General features: G+C 39.9%; 1 protein-coding gene and 1 pseudogene across 3 annotated transcripts in view; both read left to right on the top strand.

Annotated features, from left to right (window-relative positions):
• Positions 1–26330, top strand: part of Immp2l (inner mitochondrial membrane peptidase subunit 2) — an 833574-nt gene that overhangs the window by 4260 nt on the left and 802984 nt on the right. The gene's annotated exons all lie outside the window — the stretch shown is intronic.
• Positions 12818–21858, top strand: LOC150063316 (large ribosomal subunit protein eL42-like; annotated as a pseudogene).

Below are 26330 nucleotides of genomic sequence, written 5' to 3'. Positions count from 1 at the left end.
TCTTATTATAAAGCATGTTTAAAATATATGTTAAAAAATTAACATTCACAAGTGACCCTTGCACTTTTTTTTTTAACACCAAAATCACTTGAAGTACTTCTTAAAGAAATAAACTTCAGATTACTACTCAAACTTCTGCATTTAGGGGATGTGAAGGTGCATGTTTCATAAGAGTCTTAGACAATTTTCGTAAAGGTTGTCTTGAAAAGAGTCTCTAAGAAATATTACAGAACTAATTAGTACTTTTGTCACTTTGGGACTGACCAACTCTCTTAATGAAGCTCTCAAATGAAGAATACAAAAGTTACTAAAGTTTGTCTATTCTAGTTTATACGTTGAGTTGGGTGTCTGGATTTGTGTATCAAGAAATTTCATGTTCTTCTTCCAATCTCAAGAGTAGAAGATTCAATTCTTTTATTTTTATTTTTTGGCCAATTCTGGGACTTGAACTTTGGGCCTAAGCACTCACAGTCTTTGAGCTTTTGTGCTCAAGGCTAGCACACTACCGCTTAAACCACAGCTCCATTTCTGGAGGCTTTTTTGTTTGTTTTTGATAGTTTAGTAGAGATAAAATTCTCACAGACTTTCCTTCCCAACTGACTTTGAACCATAATCCTCAGATCACAGCCTTTTTAGTAGCTAGGATTACAGTCATGAATCATTGGCACCCAGATCTTGAAACTTTTTGAATGTTGCATGATAGACATACACAATCACTGGGAAATACGCCTCCTGAAATACAAAAGTCTGCTTTTGGGCATACATGAAGTTTTAAGCCTAGACTAGTAGCTCCATATCCTGGTCCCTACTGTCCATCCTGTAATCCAGGTAAACTTAAAGCTTTGGAATATAGTATTTATGTCACCTTAAAAAAAAAAAACCCTCTCTGATATAAAACTTCCTTATCTTTTAGGGTGTTACTCAAAGGAACTTTAGCTGAAGAGTTCTTTTTTTTTTTTCTTTTAATAAAGTAATTTGGTACACCAGATAAAATTGTCCTTGGGAAAAAAAAAAAGGCTTACCCCGCTCAAAAGAGCAATTTATTGACTTCTTACCAGCAGATGTGGCTGACCTCAAAGGTACACTCAAAGTGAGTGATTTCTTGAATGATTCTTACACTTCTAACAATGATCCTTCATGTTCCCATCCAGTCTCTGAAATTTCTTAACCTCAGTTCTAGGATAAGAGTCCCCCAGGGTCTATTAGAAAATGTAAACTAGTAACAGGATTCTGTTAGCCTGAAAGTGAGGATGCAATACTAGAGAGAAGTTTAATTTCCTCTCATGTATGTTGAGATAAAACATTTTATCAGAGGTATTTTTTTTTTAATTTGTGGTGGTGCTGAGATCAAGCAGGACCTTATACTTTGTAAAAAAGTACAGTGCCATGGGAATACACCCCCATGTAAAAACATGGACATTCCCAAGTGATCCTTGCACTTTTTTTGTGCACTTTTTGAAGCATTGTTTAAAATGTATTTTTATGAAAAAATATCCAAGATACTATTGTCTTAAATTCTTAAAATTGTTTGAATTTTACTACCTGCTATTAATGAAAAATAGCAAATAACCAAGTAATGGACAAAATTTGCTATCTATATATATTCTCAAGCAATATTTATTAGAATTACTAACTATTAAGAGGCTTAGAAAATTTTTTTCCAATAGTGGATTTAAAAGCATTGTACATTGTACATTTTGTTTGTGTATGTGCAACAGTTTGAACTCAGGGCCTCAGTGCTGTCCTGAACTTTTCTGCTCAAGGCTACCACCCATGACTTGAACTACAACTTGAGTTACAGCTCCACTTCCAGCTAATTTCTTGAGGAGTGGGTAACTTATTGGACTCTCTTGTCTGGGACTGGCTTTGAACTTTAATCCTCAGATTTTAGCCCCCAAGCAGCTAGGATTACAGGCATGGGCCTTAGAATATTGAAATTTATTAATGTGACATATATGCATGTGCATGCACACACATACACAGGACAACTAAATAAGTAAAATTATGTTGTTTAGAAATAGGTAGAAAGTATATTCTTTCTTCACGAATATACTTGACAGTGTGAAGAAAAGTATTGCGACAAATAAATGGATATTTTCCCCCTGGTATTTCCAGAATACTAGGTAAATAAAATTTAAACTTGCTCTGTAATCATTAAATCATTCTTAACATGTTTTTGACTGCGCTGTTTGCACTAAAATGGGAAACCATGCAACTAGAATAATATGGAGTAGAATGCTTTAAAACATCTGTAGCAGAAAGATAACCAAATATACAATTACAAGCTCTTGATGACAGATGCACACCTCTTTTTCCTAATCAGGCACTTCTAAATCTGCCTTCTAAAATCCTTCACACACAAAGAGATCACACACTTGCTTCAAGCCCAAATATCAAGTCATTCTTCACTTGGCTGACATGTTTAATAGAAAGACAGGATGATCTTATAAAGGAGAATTTTGTTTAGTCTTTTGAGGAACCTCTATACTGCTTTCAAATGTACATTCCCACCGCCAGTATAACAGAGCTCCTTTTTGATCACATCTCTACCAGCATGTACTATTGTCAGTTTTCTTGATGATGGCCATTCTAACTGGAATAAAGTGAAATCTCTATGCTGTTTTGATTTGCTTTTATTCTAGGGCCAGAGATGTTGAACATTTCTTCATATGCCTATTGGCCATTCTTACTTCTATGAGAGAGAGGAGAGAGAGCCCAGAGAGGGAGAGGGGAGGGAGGAGAGGGAAAGGAGAAATATAGAGGAGAAAGAGGAGAGGAGACAGAGAGGAGATCCAGTGGATAGAGACAAGAGAGAGATGAGAGAGACTAGAGAGAGATGAGAGAAGAGAGGAGAGAGGTGAGAGAGAAGAGAGAGAAGAGAGGAGGGAGAATGAAAAGGGAGAGAAGAAAGAGAGGAGAGAGGAAAGTGGAGAGTGATGAGACAGGGAAAAGTGAGATGAATGAGATAGATGAGAGAGAAGAGAGACAGGAGAGAGGAGAGAGGGAGAAGAGAAAGAAAGAAGAGAAAGGAGAGAGGGAATAGAAAGAGGAGAGAAATGAGAGAGGGAGGAGAGGAAGGAGAGAGAGAGAAGAGAGAAAAAGGAGAGAAGAGAGGGGGAGAGAGAAGAGAGAAAAAAGAAAAGAGAAACAAGGGAGAAGAGAGAGAAAAGAGAGAAGAGGGAGAGAAGAGAGAAAAGAGAGAAGAGTGAGAGAAGAGAGAAAAGAGAGCAAGAAGAAAGTTGAGAGAGAAATGAGAGAAGAGAGAGGAAAGAGAAGGGAGAGGTGAAAGAGGGAGGAGAGAGAAGAAAGAAGAGAGAGGACAGAGAGAAGTGAAAGAGGAAGAGTGAGAGAGGCAATAGAGTGAAAGAAGATGGAGGAAGGAGCAGAAAGAGGAGAGAGGAGAGTGAGAGAAAAGGGAGAGTAGAGGGAAGAGAGAAGAGATAGGGAGAGGAGAGGGGAAGAGGAGAAAGAAAGAGGATAGAGGAGAGAGATGAGAGAAGACTGAGAGAGGAGAAAAAGAAAAGTGGAAAATGAGAGATACAAAAGAGAGAAGAGAGAGAAGGAGAGGAAAGAGAAAGGAGAAAGAGAAGTTGAAGGAGGGAGAGAGCGAAGTGAAAGAGAAAAATGAGAGGAGAGAGAGAAGAGAGAAAGAGAGAGGCAAGAAGGAAGAGGGAGGAGAGAGAGGAAAGTAGGAGAGATGAGAAAGAGAGGAGAGGGAGACCTGAGAGGGACAGAAGACAGAAAAAGAAGAGAGACAGGAGGGAAGGAGAAGAGAGCTAGAAGAAAAGAAGAAGAGAAGAGAGACAATGCCAGAAGTGCCCCTGTTGCTCAAGTGTTAGAATGCCATCCTTGAGCAAAAGGAGCTAAAAGAGCGCCCAGGCCCAGAGTTCAAGCTTCAGGTCCAGCGGAAAAAGAAAAAAGGAAGAGAAAAGATAGAAGATAATGTAGCCAGGCAGCTCCTGAAGCCCAGCAAGGGGAGCTATGAGAAGAGCCGCATGCTATAATATCCACCCTCTGAGGGGACTGCACCTCCAGCCCCTCTCCAAATCAGCTTGCTCTGTTTAGTAAAGAGGAGGAAGAGTGGGGAGGGGAGGAAGAGGAGTAAAGGAGGAGGAGGAGAAACAGGAGGAGGAGGAGGAGGAGGAGGAGGAGGAGGAGGAGGAGGAGGAGGAGGAGGAGGAGGAGGAGGAGGAAGAAGAAGAAAATATTTTTGCCGGGGCGGAAATAACATCCTTGCCTGGATTGTCCATCAGTTCAGTGTAGATGGAAGTTCTGATATGTGCTTTTATTGACCGGAAAGAAAATGTCACTTACTTGATATCTTTGTTTTGTCAAATGGCAGCTAATTATCCAAAGGTTATAGGCAGTCCTCAGCAAGATGCTTTAACATATCCTGTAGCTTAACTTTAGGTTATTTGTGTGTGTGTGTGTGTGTGTGTGTGTGTGTGTGTGTGTGTGTGTGTTTTGTTTCAATCTCAGGCAAATAATTCAATAACTTACCCCTTTTGGTTAGCCATAGGTTCTACTTTTAGCCACTTCTGCTTCAGTTGCATCTCCAGTATTCCAGCCTTGTGGCTTTTTTTTTTTCTCTCAGTTCTCCTTGTAGTATATTTCTATTTTAATTTCTTCTTGAACTGATTTTTTAAAATGTATTATTTAATAGAAAGCAAGGCAATTTGAAGGAGAAAGCAAACAATTTTACTGATAATACAATAGTAATAAGTCAGCATTAGGGCTGACTTCAGTTTCCTGGAGACAAATCCTGTATGTTACAGCTGCAATAGGGCCACATTAGCAGTGCTGTGTGTGATCACATTTTAGTACCTATTATGTCTTGATTAAGACTCCCCTGGATATTCCTTTTTAATGGAATTTGAGGAATTAAAAATGGCTTTGCAAATCACTTTTTAATCTGGTGAAGTAAGCAGGGAATGAAAAACACCATGCTGTCATCTTCAAGTGCAAGGAAAGTTGTAAATAAAGAAAACAAATTAGAGGCTGGTTCACACCTCATCAGCTACCTAACAACCTGTTACCAGTTAATTACACACCTTTAAAATGCATGTACAAGAGAAATTATTCTGAAATCAGTTTCTCTAAAAAGGGAGGTGGCAGACAAGCACCATATGAGAGGCGGTAACATTTAACTATTTAGATATTATAACCAACCATGAAGGTGGAAAAAATATTTTCTCAAGCTTATTAATTCTGAAAGTGCTACCTATTAGTATTCTAGACTCAAGAGCAACCCTACCAATAATTCACTGCAGGCAGAGAGATACTTGTTAAGTACCTCCTGGGAAATGGAATTTCCACTATCCCTTTGTTATTCAATGTACTCAGTCTCTCACTAGAATCCAGTAGTTGTCTCTTAGGCAGAGGACAATCTTTAGCAATTTGAGGAAAATTAGACTGCAGAGGACAAAGATAAGCACCACCATCATGAAAAGTTTGAATAGCTTTCTCATATTCTCTTTGTCTAACGTGTGCCTATTCTTCTTTTAGCTTTAGGGCAAATAGAAAGCAGTTGGAAACTATGTATGTATTGAAAAGCAATAAATTTTAAAATGGAAATCATTAAGGGCTACTCTGTTAATTAGTCCATACACACAGTCACAGGCAGGGAACCATTCAGATTGCTCAACATTAATTCTTTGTCCAGCAACTCTTCAATGAATGAACACAATAGTCAAAGGATATCAAAATCATTTGCCACTAAAATTATATAATATTATAATTAATATGAATCATATTATATGATATATAGCTATATATAATATCTATATATGATATAGCTAGACATATATAGATATTATATCATTTTATATAGTTATGATTTATATTATATATAATAAAAGCATCTCTTAATCCCAAAACTTAAGAACTACCTAGAAACATAGTAAGACTCTGTCTACAAAGTATTTGTTGTATTCAGTTCCATATCTTTCATCAGTCTTTTATAATTATTATTGTGGGGATCTTTCACTTCTTTGGTTATATTTTTCACTAGGTATTTTATCTTATAGGCATCTAAGTGGGATTGCTTTCTTTATTGCTATTTTAAATAATGTACTTATTGGCCAACAAAAATCCCAAAACATATATGTATATATATATGTAATATTCATATACCTAAGAAGAGAGTCATAACTAAGATATATAAAGTCTTATGTTACAATATTTTATTTTATTTTAATTTTTGCCAGTCCTGGGGCTTGAACTCAAGGCCTGGATGCTGTCCCTTATCTTCTTTTGCTAGCACTCTACTACTTGAGCCACAGTGCCACTTCTAGGTTTTTCTGTTTATGTGGTACTAAGGAATCGAACTAAGGGCTTCATGCATGCTAGGCAAGCACTCTACCATTGTCACCTTCCCAGCCCCTGTCACAATAATTTTAATTATCTTAAAAATCTCAATGGCAAAATGAACAAAGAATTTGAATAAATGCTTCTCCAAAACAGAAGGCCAAATACAAGCATTTGGTAATAGGCATTGGTGGCTCATGCATGAAATCTTAGCTACGCAAGAGGCTAATCTGGTTAAAAGTCAGGGGTGTCAACAAAGTCCACAAGACTCTTATCTTCAATTCTTATCTTCCAACAAAAAATTGGAAGTAGAAGTGTGATAGAGTGTCAGCCTTGATTGAAAAAACTCAGGACAGTGTCCAGGCCTGAGTTCAAACCCTAATACAGGCACAAAAAAGGAAGGAAGGAAGGAAGAAGGGAGGGAAAGAGGGAGGGAGGAAAGGAGAGAGAAAAAGAGAAAGAGAGAAAAAGAGAAAGGACTTGACATCATTAGCATCAAGAAAGAAAGAGGGGGGAAAAAAAAAAACCAACACCATGAAACCAGTTTATATTCATTAGCATGGCTACACTCCAGACGGGGAATAACAAGCATTGGCAAAGATGTTAATACAACCACATTGGAACACTCTACAGTTCAGAGTTGGCAATAGAGTCTCATTAACTTTTCTGTGTGGGCTAACTTCAGCCCCAAATCATCAGCTCTCAGTCTCCTGAGTAGCTAAGATTACAGGCGGGAACCACCAATGTCTGGCTGAAAATCTACTCCTTTATATGTACTGAAGATTAATGAAAACATATGTATACAAAAACTTACAAATTTCTCTGTCACTAGTTTCATAATAGTCAGTAGAAATAACTCAAATATCCATGAGCTGATAAAAAGGTGTATATATGTATATATATATATATAACTTTATATGCATACAGTAGAATAACATTTAACAATAACAAGGAAGGAAGTACAGGTCCATGATAGAATATGGCATCATAAAATGTTATGGTAAGAGAAAAATAATTCAGTAACCAAAGATCATCAAAATGGTGTGATAGCATTTTGATGTAATATCTGCCAAGAAAATCAGACTTGTTGGTTATGGGAAATGGGGAGTGACTACTAATAAATATAAAACTTCTTTTTCAAGTGATAAATATATTCTAAAAGTTGCTAAAGTGGTCACCACATAACTGTAAATATTCTAAGAACCACGGATTGTACGCTTTACATGGCTAAACCATGTGTGTAAAGTATGCCCCACTAAAGCTGACGTATAAATAAAGCTAAGTCCAGCACCAGTGACTCATATCTGTAATCCTAACTATTCAGGAGGCTGAGACCTGAGGATCACAGCCAGCCTGGGTAGAAAAGTCCATAAAACTCTTTTTTGTAATTATGAGGATGAGGTATAGAGAGGTTACAGTTACATTCGTAAGGTAGTAAGTATATTACTTCTTGAATATTGTTACCCCTCCCCATATTTTTCTTCCCCCACCCCCTTCCAAGTTGTAAAGTTCATTTCCAACATATTTGTCTTGTGAATATTTCTACTATATTAGTTCATCCTTGGTCTTTTTTATCTCCAATGAACTATCAAAAAGCTAAAAGTGGAGTTGTGGCTCAAGTGTAGAGTGCTAAATAGGATTGAAAATGCTAAGAGAAAGCACCCAGGCCCTGAGTTGAAGACCCTAGGTAGGTAGGTAGGTAGGTAGGTAGGTAGGTAGGTAGGTAGGTAGGTAGATAGATAGATAGATAGATAGATAGATGGTTAGCTAGATAGTCCAACCAACCAACAGGCAGGCAGGGAAACAGACAGACAGACAGACAGACTAAAAATAAAAATAACAGCTGAAATTATACCTGATTTCAGTAAGGGACTAAACTATTGAAGCAGCATAAGGCCTTGGATAAACAGAAACATCATGGTCAGTGACGGCATGGATGGACTTATCTCTAGGAACTTCACACAGAGACTTCAATTTCTGAGATGTTTATATTAACAAGAGTTTACTCAATTGCTTTTCCATTAACTTTAAGTAGTTGTACAAAAGAGGTTTCCATTCAGCCTGTCAATTTAATGAGTACAAAGGATCTTGATCAATGTCACCCCTTCCATCCTTTCCCACCACTCATCTGTCCCAACCCTACCCACATGTATTGAAACCAAAGACAACTAACTCAGCAGCTCTTCCCATCTGACAGCTCTTTCTATGTGACATGTCAACAGTAACATATCAGATAAGCCCACTTATTTCTACTACATCTCTTTTTATAAGCTAAAGAACCAAATGTTTGTGATTTTACAGGAGTGAGGGGCAGGGAAATCTCAAAGGCAATTTTAGTTTTTAGGGATCTCAGTAACCTTGAAGAACACCGAGTGGTTTAGTGATCAAAATTATTTCCAATTTTCTTCAAAAAAAAATTAGAAACACACAGCTGTATTATTCTGGAACTGTGACTGCTAAAGATAGTCTAAATCACATATCCATTATAACTTTTAGTCAAAGTAATTTGTATTTCATGGAGGAAATTAGGGAGAGGATAATCGAGTATTGTCACACATCAGCATTTTTACTGGCCTAGCAGAGCTCGTAAATAACACATAACAGCTTTTCTTGGCTACCCATGTCGTATATATCCACTTCTCAAAGCCACTGAAATTATCACAGTCATTACAGAACCAAAGAGACAGCCTCATAGAAATGAGGAGCAAAAGAACATAAGCTTGAAGTTATGATTGGTATTCAGTATATCAGTATTCCATCTTACTATTATAGGGTACCATCTTGTGAGTGTCCATTAATTAAATGAACTTAATACTAATCTGTGTTACCCACAGATCTTAGAAATTGTCTCTTAACCGGTATATAACAAGACATAATTTCTGCTAATATAATCATAACAGAATAATGGCTCAATGTTGGTGAGCACAAACTTTAAAAAAAATTTTTTAAATAGTACATAGAAGTAAGCCAAGTTTATTTATTCAGCAAACCTTGGAATAGAATAAGTCTATACTTTTATATTATTTTTCATTAAACCAATCATGCTAAGCTTTTATCCTTTGACAAAATTAGCCTACATTATGTGAATTTGATTCTTAAAACATTGCTGAGTGCTGGTGGCTTAGGCCTAAGATCCTAGCTAGACAGGAGGCTGAGATCTGATAATTGTGATTCAAGGCCAGCCAGGGAAGAAAAGTCCATAGATTCTTACCTTCAATTAATCATCAAAATGCCAGAAGTAGAGCTGCAGCTTAAATAGTAAAGGACTGGTCATGAACAATAAAGCCAAGGGACAGTGCCCAGTCTCTGAGTTCAAGCCACAGCACTGGGACCAAAAACAAAACAAAGCAAAATGTTTCTAAGTTGGTCTCTGCAAAGCTCAAAATAGAAGCACATGGATAGGAAGGATTTGTACACTGGATTCTCTGCCACCTTTCACCTAGCAGGTAGCTTTCTTAACACTGGTGGGCAAGGCATCAAGTCACCCCAGTTTTTCTCTATGAAAACAAAACAGTAATTACAATTATATAGAGCTAAATGCCTCCCCTTCCCCTTCTTCTTGCCTTTACTTCTCTGCCATGTTATGGTGCAGAAAGAAGTCTTTTGCAGATGTTTGGCCCTCTATTTTAGACATCCCAACCTCCAGAATCAATAAATGTGATTGGATTTAGCAATGATGCCATTGTTTTTTTTTTGTTGTTTTTTTTGCCAGTCCTGGGCTTGAGCTCAGGGCCTGAGCACTGTCCTTGGACTTTCTCAAAACTAGAGCTCTACCACTTGAGCCTCAGCACTAACTTCTGGCTTTTTTCTATGTATGTGGTACCGAGGAATCGAACCCGGGTCTTCATGCATGCTAGGCAAGCACTTTAACCACTAGGCCAAACTCCCAGCCCCTCAATGATGCCATTGTTAAAGCAGCAAAACGGGACTATAACAGAAGATATGCATGCTATGAAACTTCTGTTTGTCTTTCAATTAAACCCATCTTTTGTTGCAGGGAGTCCCAGCTAAGAATAATAAAAAGTTGAGGAAAATGTATTGTTCCTCTTGTATGTTGTTTGGGTGTTGTATTCCTTAGTTTTTCATTGTTGTGACAAAAATTCCTGAGAAAAATAGCTCTAAGGAGGAAAGATTTATTTGGCTCAGCTGTCAGAGAGTTCTAATCATGATTAGCTGGTTCCACTGCTATGGGCCTTGGTGAGGCAGAACTTCATGGTGGAAAGCTCACAGTGAAAGACATAGCTGTGCATAGCTGCTCACTCCTCACAAACCCGGGAAACAGAGAATCCTTGGGTTGCCTTATCGATTGTTCCCCATCTATTGAATGGTGCCACACCACATTCAGGGCCCTCATTTGCTAATCTACATGTCCGTCATCACTGGCAACACCCTCACAGCCACACCCACAAGCACATTTTGCTAGTCTCTTGGGCACCTCATTTCATTCAAATCCACAGTCAAAATGAACTGCCAAAGATATCATGTTCAAAAAATATGCAAAAGAGGAGGACCCACTTATTTAATACATTAACTAATTAATTCTTTGACTTTTAATTATGTATTCTGAATGTGCCAGGAATAACTTATGTTTTAAGAAAAATGCAGTTTCGGGGCCGGGAGTTTGGCCTAGTGGTAGAGTGCTTGCCTAGCATGCACGAAGACCTGGGTTCGATTCCTTGATATCACATACTTAGAAAAAGCCAGAAGTAAAAAAAAAAAAGAAAAAGAAAAAAAGAAAAAGCCAGAAGTGGTGTTGAGGCTCAAGTGGTAGAGCTCTAGCCTTGAGAAAAATCCAAGGACAGTGCTCAGGCCTGAGCTTAAGCCCAGGACTGGCAAAAAAAAAAAAATGCAGTTTTAACTTTCTGAATTTTCTTTTGTTGTCAGTTGTAGGGCTTGAACTCAGGGCCTAGGCTCTGTCCCTGAGCTCCTTTGCCCAAGCCTAGCGTTCTACCACTTTGAGCCACAACTCCACTCAGTTTTTGAGTGGTTAATTGCAGATAAGAGTCTCACAGGGGCTTTTCTGCCTGTGCTGGCTTCAAACCACAATCCTCAGATCTCAGCCTCCGTAGGAGCTAGGATTACAAGCATGAGCCACCAGTGCCCAGTGCTACTTTCAAATATTTTAAATTTATCTGGAGCAATAGTCATTTGTTGATAGTTCTGAGAACGGAATATAGGTATGCAGAAGGTATCTGTTTCTGTTTATTTTATGAAGGAACTTGAGTTTAGAGACTCTTGCTTGCTTGTTGGGTGCCCCACTGCTTAAATCACACCCTAACCTCTTTTGCTTTAGTCATTTTTGGATAGTATCTTGCATTTTTCCCTTCCTGCCAGGGCCACCCTCAGACAGTGATCCTGCATGCCTGGTGCATAACTGGGATCAGATATTCACCAAACCATGCTCAGCTTCTTGGCTGAGATAGGATGTTCCACTAACTTTTTGCCCAGGTTAGCCTAGGACTAGAGTCCTCTCAACTCTGCCTTCCAAATACCAGATAGCTGAGATTACAGACTTGCATAGACTTATACTACCACATCTAGCCAAATGTCTTATGGAATTGATCCATGAGGCAAAGTTACCTGAGCTACTCAAATTCAACTGTGAAATGATAGCAAGGCCAGAGGTGTTAGAAAAGAGTAACAAGTACATGGCTTAAAAAGGCAAGAAAACATAAACTTGAAAGTCAAAACTCTAAGTCCATACTGTGAGAAGTCAGGGGAAGATATTAGAAGAGATATCCTCTGCTGGTCAGCACTGTCTGTCTGTTATAGAAATCAGTATAGAGGATCCTCAATAAATTAAAAATAGAATTACCCTATAATCAGCTCCCCTCCTTCTGGGTATCAAAGTCTGTATACAGTAGAGACACCTGCATACTTGTGTTTATTGTGACGATCAGACCTGGTATCTATCAATACATGAATAATGAGGAAGATTTTACACACACACACACACACACACACACACACACACACACACACTGTCTGGAGTGAATGAAATTATTCGAGGGACCATGGATGAAATTAGAGATCACATTACAGCCAGATAAGCAAGATTCAACAAAATGTTGCATCTTCTTTGATATGTAAAAGAAAAAAAGAAGTCATGAAAGTAGAGAAGCAGAGAGCACCAGTCACTTATTCCAATAATCATAGCTGCTTTGGCAGCAGAGAACTGAGGGTTAAAGTTTGAGAACAAAATCCTGGTAAAAAGTAGGATTCCTCTCACCCAGTACCTGTCATCCCAGTTACAAAAGAGGCTGAGATCTGCAGGACTGAGGCTCCAGGACAACTAGGGTACATATAAGTAAATAAATAATAGAATAAAAATGTTGGTGAGACCCCCATCTGAACAGAAAGAGCTGGAGCTGGTGGCATGCTTGTCGTTCTAGCTAGAGCATGAAGCATAAGTAAGAGGATGGGGTCCAGTGGTGTGGCATACACTTGACATTCTAGATCCTTGGGAGGCTGAGAATAGGAGAATGGTGGTGTGAAGGCAGCCTTGGTGAAAATGTTTGTGAGACTTTCTGGCTCTGTGCGGTGGTGGTACATGCTGCTTGTTATGCTGAGCTACATGAGAGGTGGAGACTGGGTTGAACTGCTGGACAGGACAGCCAGGGCAGAAAAGTCCATGAGTGTCCATCTCTACAAAAAAGCTAAGCTAGATGTACTGGAATGTGCCTGCTACTCCACTGACGATGACAAGCAGAAGTAGGTGGATCTTGGCTTAAGCAACTCATCCCAGTGGGAAGCAAAACCTTACTCTTAAAAATAGCCACTTGGCTCCTTGCCTCGTAAGTGACGTGTCCTGAATTCAAATCTTCAGTACCACAAAAAAACCAAAAAATAATACAAGGCTGGGAATGTAGCTTAGTGGTAAAGTACTTGCCTAGTAGGAATGAAGCCCTGAGTTCGATTCTTTGTTGGGGGCCGAGTAACGCCATTCTAATAACTTTCTGCTGAGACCTGTAGTAGGGGTAAACAAGTGGACCTCTTTATCCTGTTGTGCCGATAGGCTCCCGCATCCAATATAAGGAGGGGAGTTTTAGAGAGAGAGATTCCTGCCTTGATGAAGCTGTGTGGCGTCTCTGTTCGTGCTCCGGAGAAGCAAGGCTAAGTGCGGGAGGACAGTGGGCCCTCTCCTCTCGCGGCTTGGACTGGTTGGGGTGTGTTTTTCCCATCCCTCCTCAAGAGGGACTGGGGATGAAGGACCCCAACAATTCTTCAGTACCACATCAACAGAAAAGGCACTGTGGCTCCAGTGCTAGTCTTGAGCAAAAGAAGTTCAGAGACAGTGCCCAGGCCCTGAGTTCAAACTTGAAGACTGGCAAACAATAACAATAATAATAATTATAATATATTATCTAGTGTGTATATATTATAATATATGCATATATACATATGCATATATATATGAGACTCAAGGTCAGGGTAGACTAAGGAGAAAAAAGCAGAATCCTATCTCAAAAAGAACCAGACCAAAAAAAAGGACTGGAGGTGCTGAAAGTGTGACATAAATTGGAGTTCTAACCCCAGTACTGCAAAACAAAACAAAGCAAAACAGAAGGGGGGAGGAGAAATACTTGGATAGAGGCAGGGACCTGGAAAGTTAGGGAAGGATAATGTCAGTACATATAAGGAAGGGAATGAAACTATCCCAATGAAACTATTCATTTGGGATTTGTTTATGTGCCAGTTCTAGGGCTTTAATTCAAGGCCTGGGTGCTATCTCTGAGCTTTTGTGCACAAGGCTAGGGTTCTATCACTTTCAGCCCCAGCACCATTTCCATTTTTGGCTTTTGGGGGAATGGGAGATTTATGTTTTTCATGGGCTTTCCTGCCTGGGCTGGCTTTGAATTGCCATCCTCAGATCTTAGCCTCCTGAGTAGCTAGGACAGGCATACACCACAGATGCCTGGCTGAAACTATTAATTGCAAACTAATTGTAAAATTCATATGTGAAGGATTGAGTCTGGCCTTATTCCCCAAGGTCAAGCCAGACACCAGGTGCACAACCACAAGCCTGACCATATAACTGTCCAACAGTGAGCTATTCCTATCTGGACCCAAACCACCGTTGGTCCGCAGGTGATAATAGCCCCTCAAAACAGCTGGAACATTCCACTGTGGGCCTAAGAACATCGCTCTAGGCCCCCAAGAAACCAGAACCCATTTTCTAATCCTTGCTTCCTTGCTAAGCCCTATATAAGCCTACCCCCCAAATCCAGTCCCTAGTACAACCTCAAATCCTTAGGAGGTCTGTGCCCCTCGCTGTTCCTCAGTCATTGCCTGTGGATGATCCAGTCTGACCTGTTCCTTTTTTTTCCATTCTCCTCCGTCTTCTTTACAATATGTACTACTTTGAGGGGAAAAAAAAGTTCAGAAAAGGAGAAAAGCAAGGTGAGCCATAGTTGAATCTACTGAGACAAGTTACAGAGCCTGGCTTGCAGGTCCTGGTGAGGATTGCATTTTTGAACTTTGAGCAGGACAGAGAAGAGATTCACTTCCAAATCTCCCAGTGTGTATCTCATTAATGATTTAGCACTGAGTGCTTGCTATCTGCTTTCCAAGTTCCTCTTGAAGTCTTCTTTTACAGTTTTTTCTGTAGTCACAGCTTTGCTGTGTTTTGAGTTTTGAGGAATTGAAATGAAGTGGAGAAAATGCTGATATGAAGCAATGCTGGAATACTGTAACCCAAAGGCCAAAGTCTGATGCCTGCTGTAAATGAAATTTTACTGGCATACTGCCACACCTCCTTATTTATATATTATCTGTAGCTGCCTTGGTTATAAAAGTAAGTCTAGGAGTTGTGGAAGAGTGTCTGGAATGAAGAGCTAAGCATACTTTCTGGCTCTTAGAAAAAGCGTATTCGCCTCTACTTTAAAGGGTTAGGTTCCTCTGTTAACTTATTAAAATTGCTAGTATCATTACCATTATAGAAGGAATGATTCCTGCCCTATTCCCTCACGTCAACAGGCTTGACTAGATGCCTGTCCACAGACAGGTTATTCCACCCTAGGTCTAAGAAACATCACTCTTGGTCCCCAGGGGACAATAGCCCCTCAAACCAGATGGATCATGCCACTGTGGGCTGGCCAACGAGACCGTCCTGGGCCCCCAAGAGACTATAATCCATTTTCTAGTTCCTACTTCCTTGTTAAACCCTATATAAGCCAATCTCAAAATCCAGTACTGAGCACAATCCCTCTAATCCCTTGGGAAGATCTGTGCCCCCTGTGAAGATCACCTGGAGATGATCGAGTCTGGCCTATCCCTTTTCCATTTCTCTAACAGTCAACATTGTTATTATCATTACTAATGCTTGTATTGCACATGTTTCACATTTGAAACCTAAAGCCTATATAATGTCACACAGACCTCTGATGACACTAAGTCTTTTCAAAATCTTCTCAAATGAAGCAGAAACATCTGGCTTGTATGTCATCCACTGTGATTTATTTTTGTTCAATGAAAGATGCTTGATAACAGATGACGTTTTAAATAGTTTGCATACGTTTTAGAACCCTGACTTTGAAAATCTTAGAGAACCCACAAGTTTGGCTAACAAGTACAGCTGTTTCCCTTCTACTAAACTCTACTAAACTCCTTGCTTTGTCTTTTTTATCTTTTGTAATTCAGTTTGTTTTGTTGTTTTTATTTATTTATTTATTTATTTATTTATTTTTGCCAGTCCTGGACTTGAGCTCAGGGCCTGAGTACTGTCTGTACTTTCTCAAGGCTAGAGCTCTACCACTTGAGCCTCAGCACCACTTCCGGCTTTTTTCCTGTGTATGTAGTACCAAGGAATTGAACCTGGGTCTTCATGCATGCTAGGCAAGCACTCTACCACTACGCCAAACTCCCGGCTTCTGTTGTTTATTGTTTTAACAATCGGATTCTTGGTTTAATGAGGGGGGAAGTTCAGAGAAGTTTCTTTGCTGTAACTAATTTCAGCATGTTTCTTACAGTCCTGTGCTAGGCTGGCAATGTCACTGTTAAGGGGAGGAGAGACTGGCGCTATCCGGAATGCTTAAGAGTTCCCCTGCCCCATTGTGGAATGGTACAGCCCAGCCACCTTGACCTCCCCACCCCCCCATGAGGAGGGATATCTGGTACTGCCCAGCCACCTTTGCCCTTCTAGGGAGGGGCAACCTTGACCTTCTCCCCACCCCCAGGAGGAGGGATATCCGCTTGGGTGGGGAGGGGTGATAGGTAAATTCAGACACTAGGCTGTAACCCTATTGGCTACCTGCGTGTGGCCAGAGCTGGCTGTGGTCCCTCTGTGTATGTGACTATCCCACTGGCCACCTGTGTGGCCAGGTTCGACCGCATGGGTTTTGCCCTTAAAAACCCTGCGTGAGAGCCGCTCGGGGTCACAGTGTCAGCTCCCGAGTCTGCACTGTGTCAGTTCACCACCATCTATTTCCCCTGGCTGGTCAGTTTACCATCTACTTCCCCAATAAATTCACCTTTTTATATGAGACTGTCTCTGTGTGGTAGACTGTGGTGGGACGTGGAATCCCCACCTGGAGGGATGTGGAATCCCTTCCTCCTGACCCCATAACAGTTACCAGCAGTGGTCACAGAGGCAAAGGACCTAGATTCTCCAAAAAAGAACTGAATTACAAAAGAAAAAAAAGACAAAGCAAGGAGTTTAGTAGAGAGAGATGGTACGCTGAAGAAGGGAAACAGCTGGCCTGAGTTACGTGACTCAAGCAAAGACAGGGTTATTTTCAGCAGGGCACTGGTGGCTCACGTACTCAGGAGGGTGAGATCTGAGAAATGAAGTTCAGAGTCAGTCTGGGCAGAAAAATTCCTGTGAGACTCTTATCTCTAATAAAACACTCAAAAACCAGAAGTGGTATTGTGACTCAAAGTGGTAGAGTGCTTGAGCAAAAAATGGCAGCCTTGAATAAAAGAGCTTTGAAGCTGGCCCAGGCCCTAAGCTTAAGCGACACACAACACGCACGCACGCGCGCGTGCCAGTTTTCTAGTTTGGGAAATATGGGGCAGTTTATAGTAATGACAGCAGGCTGATCTTAGAAACATGAGGAATGGCAGGTTTTTGGAAGGGATCTGTACATGCACAAGGCAGCCACCCCTCTGATTTTAAGTATATGTATGAGATGCAACCCATATACTTTAAGTTTTAAGTAGGAGTTTGTTGCTCTAAGGTCAGGCTAATGATACCTACTTTTGTTGTTGGTGGTGGTGTTGATCTTTGTGGGCTTGAACTTGGGGCCTAGATGCTCTCTCTGAACTTTTATTGCTCAAGGAGCCACAGCTTCACTTCCAGTTTTCTGTTGCTTGAGTCTCTCAGTGACTTTTCAGCTCTTGGCTGGCTTTGCCTCTTGAGTAGCTAGGATTAAAACATAAGCCAATGGTGCCATCTTAAAAATGTTTTTTTTGTGGGCCGGGAGTTTGGCCTAGTGGTGGAGTGCTTGCCTAGCATGCATGAAGACCTGGGTTCGATTCCTCGGTACGACATACGTAGCAAAAAGCCAGAAGTGGTGCTGTGGCTCAAGTGGTAGAGCCCTAGCCTTGAGAAAAAATCCAGGGACAGTGCTCAGGCCCTGAGCCCAAGCCCAGGGCTGGCAAAAAAAAAAAAAAAAAAAAAAAAAAAGGTTTTTTTTTTGTTTGTTTTTCCACTGTATAAATTTGGTTAGAACTGACTAGGAGTTTCTTCTAGGGAAAAGTCCTAACTGTAACCTGATCACTACATATCCCAGGGAGGTTTGGCTGTGGAAGGAATGCCTCCTGTGGTGTGTGTATAGAGGAGGATGGGAGGCATTGTTTTCTCAAAGCTGCCTCAGCCTTGTTTGGGAGTCTGGGTTATGAATTCAGGACCTCAAATTTTTCTAAGCAAGGGACCTGAATTCATACTCCAGACCCCCAAACAACAACAACAACAATAAATAACAAAAATAAGAATAATAAGAGGCCTGTTTTGGATGAAAGAAGCACTTTGCCTAGACCACATGCCTTGAGTAGGATAAATACTAGCACTTAGCAGGCTCTCTCCTGCAACTTTTTATATGATCACATTACTGCCTGCTGAGTCTATTTCCAGATATTTGACAATGTTCAAGTTTTTCAAAGAGGCAAGCCTGAAGTCATAGTTAATTTTTCTGTGATGAATCCATGTTTACCTCCAGTGATTATGGCTGGAATCTTACACACAAATAGCATTTACTTAAGAACCTCTATTGGCTCGTATTGTTACTGTGAAAGAACACTGAGAAGAAGAAGGAGAAGAAGGAGAAGAAGAAGAAGAGGAAAAAGAAGGAGGAGGAGGAGAAGGAGAGAAGAGGAGGAGGAGGAGGGGGAGGAGGAGGGAGGAGGGAGGGAAAAAGGGAAAGAGGAAAGAAGGAAGGAAGGGAAGGAAACAAAAAGAAACAAAAAGTGTATTTCAGGCCTCCATTGAAATTATCCACCATTCTGGGAAAAGTCAATTTGCATAACAGTTGGTGTTTCACCTCCTGGTGTTAAACCTATCTTTCCTAAACTGTCTTTTTGGATCTGTTAATCAAGCTTCCTGTCCTTTCTAGAAGGCAGACTAATTGCTTATGTCCTACAGAAACCCCTCACTGAGAAGAGGATTTAATTTGTTCCTCACTCCAATATTTTTATGAAGGATGGTCAAACACCATTACTTGTTACAGTATTTTGTCAGCTATATCATTAATCGTCTGATTGAATTCCTTCCTTTGATCTTAATCTGACTACCATTTTCCTATTACAACTTTTAGTTTCTTTTTTTTTTCTTTTTCTTTTTCTTTTGACCCAGAACATCCTTTTCTGCCAGAGAAAAGTCTCATCATCACCAAAAGAAGTATTGATTGCTGGCCTACAGGGTTCTTGTCATTGTATCTGGTGCTGTGGGATTTGTCAATGTTTCATTAGCTTTCCTGTCCTATGTAGTAAATATATCTGTAGCCAAACAACAAAATACAAAACAAAACAACAACCAAACCCATTTTGCATCAATGCAAGATGGTATTCTAGAATGAACTCGGCATTCATCATGGATCTCAAATAGCTGATTTAAATAGAAGTATATTCAAGCCTATGAGTATATTAGCCTGACCTTACACCTTGTTTGTTTCCTGCCAGAATAACTTTGTCTTCCATCTACCCTTTTTCTTTTTGCCCCCATCAGCCCTCCTGACAGCAGTAGAATGAGTGTTAGCAACGTACTATGATTTGACATCCTTCTTTTTATAAAATTGAATTTCTTTTGATAAATGTCAGAAGGGGACACACATTCTTCAGGAAAATGAGCTGAGCCTAGAAAAGATTTGTCACTGCCACCTCCCCAGTCATCTCTTTTGCTTCTGACAAATACAGTATGTCCTGAGCTTGTCTGTCCTTGGTGACCTTAAGGAAATGGAAAAGTGATCCCATCCTTTCTGATTTTAGCATGATGAATTGTCACAGATGGCATGTTGGAAATGATTAAAATGTTTACATATTCTTCCTTTGTTGCTATCCTCCCTGGATAAATGTATAGAAGAATCAAAGAACAAAAGCATGTGGAAAGATTTACATGTTTTTTTTTTTTTTGCATTTTTTTGTTTTGGTGCATGTGTTGTTATAAAGATTCTGTGTTAGCATTTACTTCACAAATATTGGTAGTGTCCCAACAAAAGGGTCAGTTTAAATAATCCTTCAGCATTAACTGCCTTTCTACATAAATCTTGCCTGCACAAGAAAAAGAGTGTGTGAAGTAACCTGTAACTTTATTCCAGTGAGTGAATCAGTCCTTCTGTAAGGACATGACATGACTGGTGGTTATTCCAATCTCAAAACTGCCCTGAAGAGCATACAGTACAGGAAGTCAAAGTCAAAACAGAAGGCATAAGATTGGGATTATTCTCCTCAATCAGGGAACTATACAAAATGGCTCTATTGCATGATGATACAGCTACGTATTATTTCATTTTCAGGTAGTTCTGGGACCACAGGAAGATCTTCCCCTCCAGATTGCCTGATGTGTTGCTAGAGCACCTTAACTTCCTTTTCAGTTTGAACTAGAAGCTGGGTGCCTGTGGTTCAAGCCTATAATCCTAGTTACCCAGAAGACTGAGGTCTGAGGATTATGTCGCAAAACCAACTCAGCCATTAAGAACTACCAAAAAGGGCCGGGAGTTTGGCCTAGTGGTTAAAGTGCTTTCCTAGCATGCATGAAGACCCAGGTTCGATTCCTCGGTACCACATACATAGAAAAAAGCCAGAAGTGGTGTTGAGGCTCAAGTGGTAGAGCTCTAGCCTTGAGAAAGTCCAAGGACAGTGCTCAGGCCCTGAGCTCAAGCCCAGGACTGGCAAAAAAAAAAAAAAAGAACTACCAAAAAAAAAAAAAAAAGCTAGAAGAGGTGCTGTGACTCAAGTGGTAGAGTGCTAACCTTGAGCAGAAGAAGCTCAGGTATAAAACCCAGACTCTGATTTACTTTCTCACTTTCTCCCCTCCCCCCCTCTCTCTCTCTCTCTCTGTCTCTCTGTCTCTCTCTCTTTCTATCTTGCACACACATGCACATACGTACACACACACACACACCTCCATAAAATTTGAACCAGGAAGTTTAATCTGAGCTATATGAGAAAGATTTCATCAAACTTTATATAGGGCAAAAGTAGATCACTCGTCAATTTATCTCTTTACCAAGCCATCATTAAATATTGCTATATGTAAGTATTGTGTTAAGCAGAGTACATAACAGATAAGAACTTGCCTTCATGGGACTTGTTTGTAGATAAGTAAATTAACATATGGATTATAAATGCACCATGAGGGAAATAACAGAAAAATATATAATAAAATAATGAGGGCTAGATTGGATACCAGTATAACATGTCAAAGGATTTAATCTATATAATAATTCAGTAATATATCAGTGTATATTGGTCACATACAGAGCATTTTTTTACACACCTACTACTCTCCTGAGTACTTTAAAGACCATAATTGATGAGGAGGTAATCATAAATTGGAAGTTTGTGCCCCTCCACAAATCCTAATCTCTATTTGGGCTGGTAGTAGAGGTGGGACCTCTGAGGGAGGTTATGGGGGTGGAGACTTCTTGAAGAGAAGATTAATGTCCTTATAAGCAGAGACATTAGAAGTGGAGGTGTGGTACAGATATCCCTTGAGCCAAGAAGCTAAGTAAAAGCTTTTCCTCAGAGCAGCGAGAGGCATGTGTTGTGTGTTGTGCTCTCTGGAGCTCCGGATGGCTCTGCTGCAAAGAGGGTCAGAGTACCTAAAACCAGAAGGACTTTTTGGAAGAAGTGTAGCAAGCATCAGCCTCACAAAACGTAACCCAGAAGGGCAAAGATTCCCTGTATGCCCAAGGGAAGAGGTGCTGTGATCAGAAACAGAGCTGCTACCGAGGGCAGACCAAGCCAGTATTCCGAAAGAAGGCCAAAATCACCAAGAAGAATGCTTGAGTGCTTGAATGTGTTGAGCCACACTGCAAATCCAAGAGGATGCTGGCCATCAAGAGATGCAAGCATTTTGAACTGGGAGGAGACAAGAAACGAAAGGGCCAAGTGATCTAGTTCTAAGCTTTGGGGTTTGTTTTGTTGTTGTTGTTGTTGTTTTGTTTTAATTTTGAAAGGGGAAGATCTTGAAGCTATAGAATTACCTGATGGAAAACTAATAAATACAAAAGTTTTTTTTTTTAAATAAAAAGAAGCTAAGTAAAATGGAAGATCCTGAGTTCAAGCCCCACTACCAACACACACACACATACACACACACACACACACACACACACACACACACACACACACACACAAACAGGCATTTCTTGGGCAGGAAAGACTCTTACCTCCAATTAACCACCAAAACACCAGAAGTGATGCTGTGGTTCAAAGTGGTAAAGTGGTAGCCTTGAATAAAGTTGCTCTGGGATAGTGCCTAGGCCCTAAGTTCAAAACCCACACCCAACCAAAAAGTAAATAAAAAAGAAAAAACCCAAACAAAAACAGACATTAGAGCTGGAGGAGTTGGTCTAATGGCACAGTCCTTGCCTAGACCTTAACTTAAACCCCACTACTTTTCTTAGAACAAAACAAAGAAACTTCTGTTGCTTTTTCTTTTTCTTTCTCTCTCTCTCCTCTTCTTTGTTCCTCCTCTTCCTCCTTTTTCTTTCTGACATTCTTTTCCAGAGGAGGCTATAGAAAGGAAGCAGTTTTCATAACAGAAAGAGGACATTTACAGATGAACTTGTTGCCATAGTGATCTTGGATGTCCAAGTATGCTGGATTATGAGGAATAAATGTTGTTTAAGCCACGTAGTATATGGTATTATTATTTCAGCAGCCCTACCTAAGACAGAGTTTATTATCCATATCATATGAGGGAACAGAGGCCCAGGCCAAGAGGAAGCTTAGTAGTTTTCCTGCAGTCACAAAACTAATAAACAGTAGACTCAGGATTTCTGCCAGGTAGCCTTAGTCTGTGCCCTTAACTAGCGTTGTTATTGTAATTATCCAAAAGTTATAAGTAAGTAAGTTACATAGCTGTGAACTATTGTGCTAGTTAATTGAACTACAAATAAGAATAGAAATGGTGCATTACCTTTAAGAAACTCACAATTCAGAAGGGGAAACCAACTGATAATTACATTGCAGTGTGACATTATATATATGAATAGACTATGTTAGAAGCATTGGAGCTGTGGCAACAAGATACTTAGTGTATATTGTTTTCTTATTAAACAAAATAAAACAAAACTAAAACCACTAATAGAGGCAGTCGTCTGCACTGCAGTTTTACAAGGTGTTGCTACATTTGCTACTAAGGAAAAGAGAAATCAAAGTGCTGGTAAATGACTTTTCCAAACTTAGTTTCTAGATCTTCACTGGTCCTTATGGGCCAATTTCATTAGCCCTCAATGATTCTAGTTTCCTCTTCTCCACCACACAGGAATAGATTTTGGTAATGGAAGGAAAACAATTGGGTTGAGATGGTCTAGTAAGACTATAATTATACTCTATATTACTAACTACTGGTGACACTTTTCTTTTCCCTTCCATGTTTTTAGTCTTCGTTTCTCAATTTTAGATCTGTAATCCCAGTTTCATTTGTTTTGGGAAGGTTCTGAGGACTGAAATCAGGACCTTTCACATGCCAGGCAAGCATTCTACCTCTTGAGCTGTGCCTCCAGCCTCCACAACCTCCAGCCTCCACACTCTCCCTTTGCATCCCCATGTGAATATTCTCCAGATGTTTCAGTCAACATGTGCAACCCATGGTATTAATATTATAGAAACTGAAAGGTATGATGCTTTTCTCATCTATCTAGAGGAGCTGAGCTGACACTCCTCAAAAGAAAAACACAGAGCAAAGCATAACAGATTTATTTAATCAAAGTTTTATGTGACACAGAGCCTTCAGAAATAAGGACCCAAAGACAAGGAAAACTTTATGTTTATGCATAGGTTTGTTGAAGATAGACAGCTATATAGACATGTGATTATGATATGAGTTATTAGAGGAGCAAGCAGTTAGGGAATTGCAGTCTATAAAACTTGCAGATGGAGTTCTTGCAGATGGTGACTTCAAAGGAATATTTTATTATATACCCCAAACAGCACCAATATTTTTGTGTATGTATGTGTGTATATGCCAGTCCTAGGGCTTGAACTCAGGACCCGGGTACTCAATACTAGCCACAGCTTCACTTCGAGCTTTTTGTTGGTTAATTGGAAATGAGTGTCACAGACTTTGCTGTCCTGATTGGCTTCAAATCAATCCTTAGATCTCAGCATCCTGAGTGGCATGAGCCACTGGCTCCCAGCTGAAATTCAAGTTTTAAACCTTTAGTTTGATTTAAAGATTATTTTTAGGGACCAGGAGTTTGGCCTAGTAGTAGAGTGCTCACCTAACATGCACGAAGACCCGTGTTTGATTCCTTGGTACCACATACATAGAAAAGACAAAAGTGGTGCTATGACTCAAGTGGTCGAGCTCTAGGACAGTGAGTAGTGCCCCAGAACGGAGTTCAGGCCTTGAGTTCAAGCCCCGGAACTGACCAAAAAAAAAAAAAAAAACAAAGAAAACAAAACAAAACAAAAATTGTTTAGGTATGGAATGGGATCTAAAGAAGTATTCATAGCAGCACATACAGATTATCCAATATGCTTCCTTAATTACAATCTTTTGGCCTTTTTGTTTGGGACTTTGGCACACTCCACTACAGTCTTCATATCTTGGGGGAACGTTTTTCAGCACTCTCTGAAGTTCTGAAATGCTTTATTGATTCTGGGAAGGATTTTTGTTTGTTTTGTTTCCAGTAATGGGGCTTGAACTCAGGGTCTGGGCACTGTTCCTGAACTTTTTGCTCAAGGCTAACACCTACCCCTTTGAGCCACAGCTCCAATTCTGTTTGTTGTTGTTGTTCTTGTTGTTTTCTGGTGGTTAGTTGGATATGAATGTCACAAATGTTCTTGCCTAGGTTGGCTTCAGACCACAATATTCAGATCTCAAGTCTCTGGTGTAACTAGGATCACAGGTGCCAGGGTTCTGGCAAGTTTCTTAATAGTTCAGGGTCATTCCTAAGCTCAGTTTGGGTCTTATCAATCAAAACATGAATCTTTGGATAGTGATAAGTTAATCTAAGAGCTCACTTTTCTTTCACATTTTCAAATGAGGACAGAGACTTCCTGGGAAATAAAACAAGCTAGAAATATATCTATTGGTAGATAGCTTAGTGTTTTGTAAACTGTCATAATCCTCTTGCCCAAGTCACCAATCATAACAGTCTGTCTACTTCTCAAAAATAGTAGAATTTTTTTAAAATAGTAGAATTAGGGTATAGAACTCAAGGGAAAAAGGATGAAAAAGGGCAGCAATGGAATTCACTGGACACTGATAGAAATGAACTATACAACTCGTGAGTGGAGATGGGAGAAAGAGACTAGGAGTGAGGGGTGGGAAGACACTGTAGGAAAGGAAATATACTCATTACCTAACTCATATAATTGTAATGTCTCCATACATTACCTTTAAAATAGCAATAAAGTAAAAAAAAAAAAAAGAATAGAGTTAGGACTGTACCTTAGTGACAGAATGCTGTTTAACCTGTACTACAAGAGGTTTGGATTCAATTCTTAGCAATATTAGCCAAAACAAAAACATCTGGAAATTGGTTTGTTGTCTAAGATACTGGGAGACCGGTTTCACCAACAGTACCATTGCCTATAGTAATACATTTATTCATCTGGATTTTAGAAAAAAATTTTTTTTGCCAGTCCTGGGGCTTGAACTCAGGGCCTATGCACTGGCCTTGGGCATTCCTCAAGCCCAGTACTTTACTACTTAAGCCACAGCACCACTTCCAGCTTTTTTCAGTGCATGTAGTACTGAGGGATTGAAGCCAGATTGTTGCGCATGATAGGCAAGCACTCTACCAGTAGGCCAAACTCCTGGCCCTGAGGAATAAAATTTCAATATCCACTTTAAGTATTTCAAATAGGATCTTGACCCCTGCTGACCCTAGTTCTATGTCATATTCTAAGGTTCTAAGTAGACAGGAATTTCAGAAGGGCACTATGTAATATTAAATACTTTTTATGTTGGTGGTGGTTGTGGGGTTTGAACTCAGGGCCTTGGCCCTGTTCCTGTTTTTTTTTTTTTTTTGCTCAAGGCTAGCACTTTGAGTCACAGTACTACTATCAGTTTTCTGGTGGTTAATTGGAGGTAAGAGTCTCAAGGCCTTTCCTGCCTGTGTTGGCTTTGAACCACAATCCTCAAATCTCAGCCTCCTAAGTAGCTGAGATTACAGGTGTGAACCTCTGACACCCAGCTAAATGTCTTTTTATTCCTAATTTAGAACTATAGGTAGGAAGGTGATCAAGATACTCCATTCCCTAATAGCCTGTACTACAGTTAGAACCAATCATGATCCAGCTCTGAACACCTAACCTGATGTAGACCCTGGAGAAGGAGGCTGTTCAATGGTAGGCAAGAAAACCAAGAGAATAATCAAGTGCTATTGCTGAGAATATTAAACTTTGTCACCAAC

This window comes from Megascapheus bottae, chromosome 5 (assembly GCF_031878675.1).
Source record: "Megascapheus bottae isolate mThoBot1 chromosome 5, mThoBot2.hap1, whole genome shotgun sequence".
NCBI classification, from domain to species: domain Eukaryota; kingdom Metazoa; phylum Chordata; class Mammalia; order Rodentia; family Geomyidae; genus Megascapheus; species Megascapheus bottae.
Note: the sequence above shows the minus strand (reverse complement) of the source record. Positions and strands in the feature narration are given on the sequence as shown.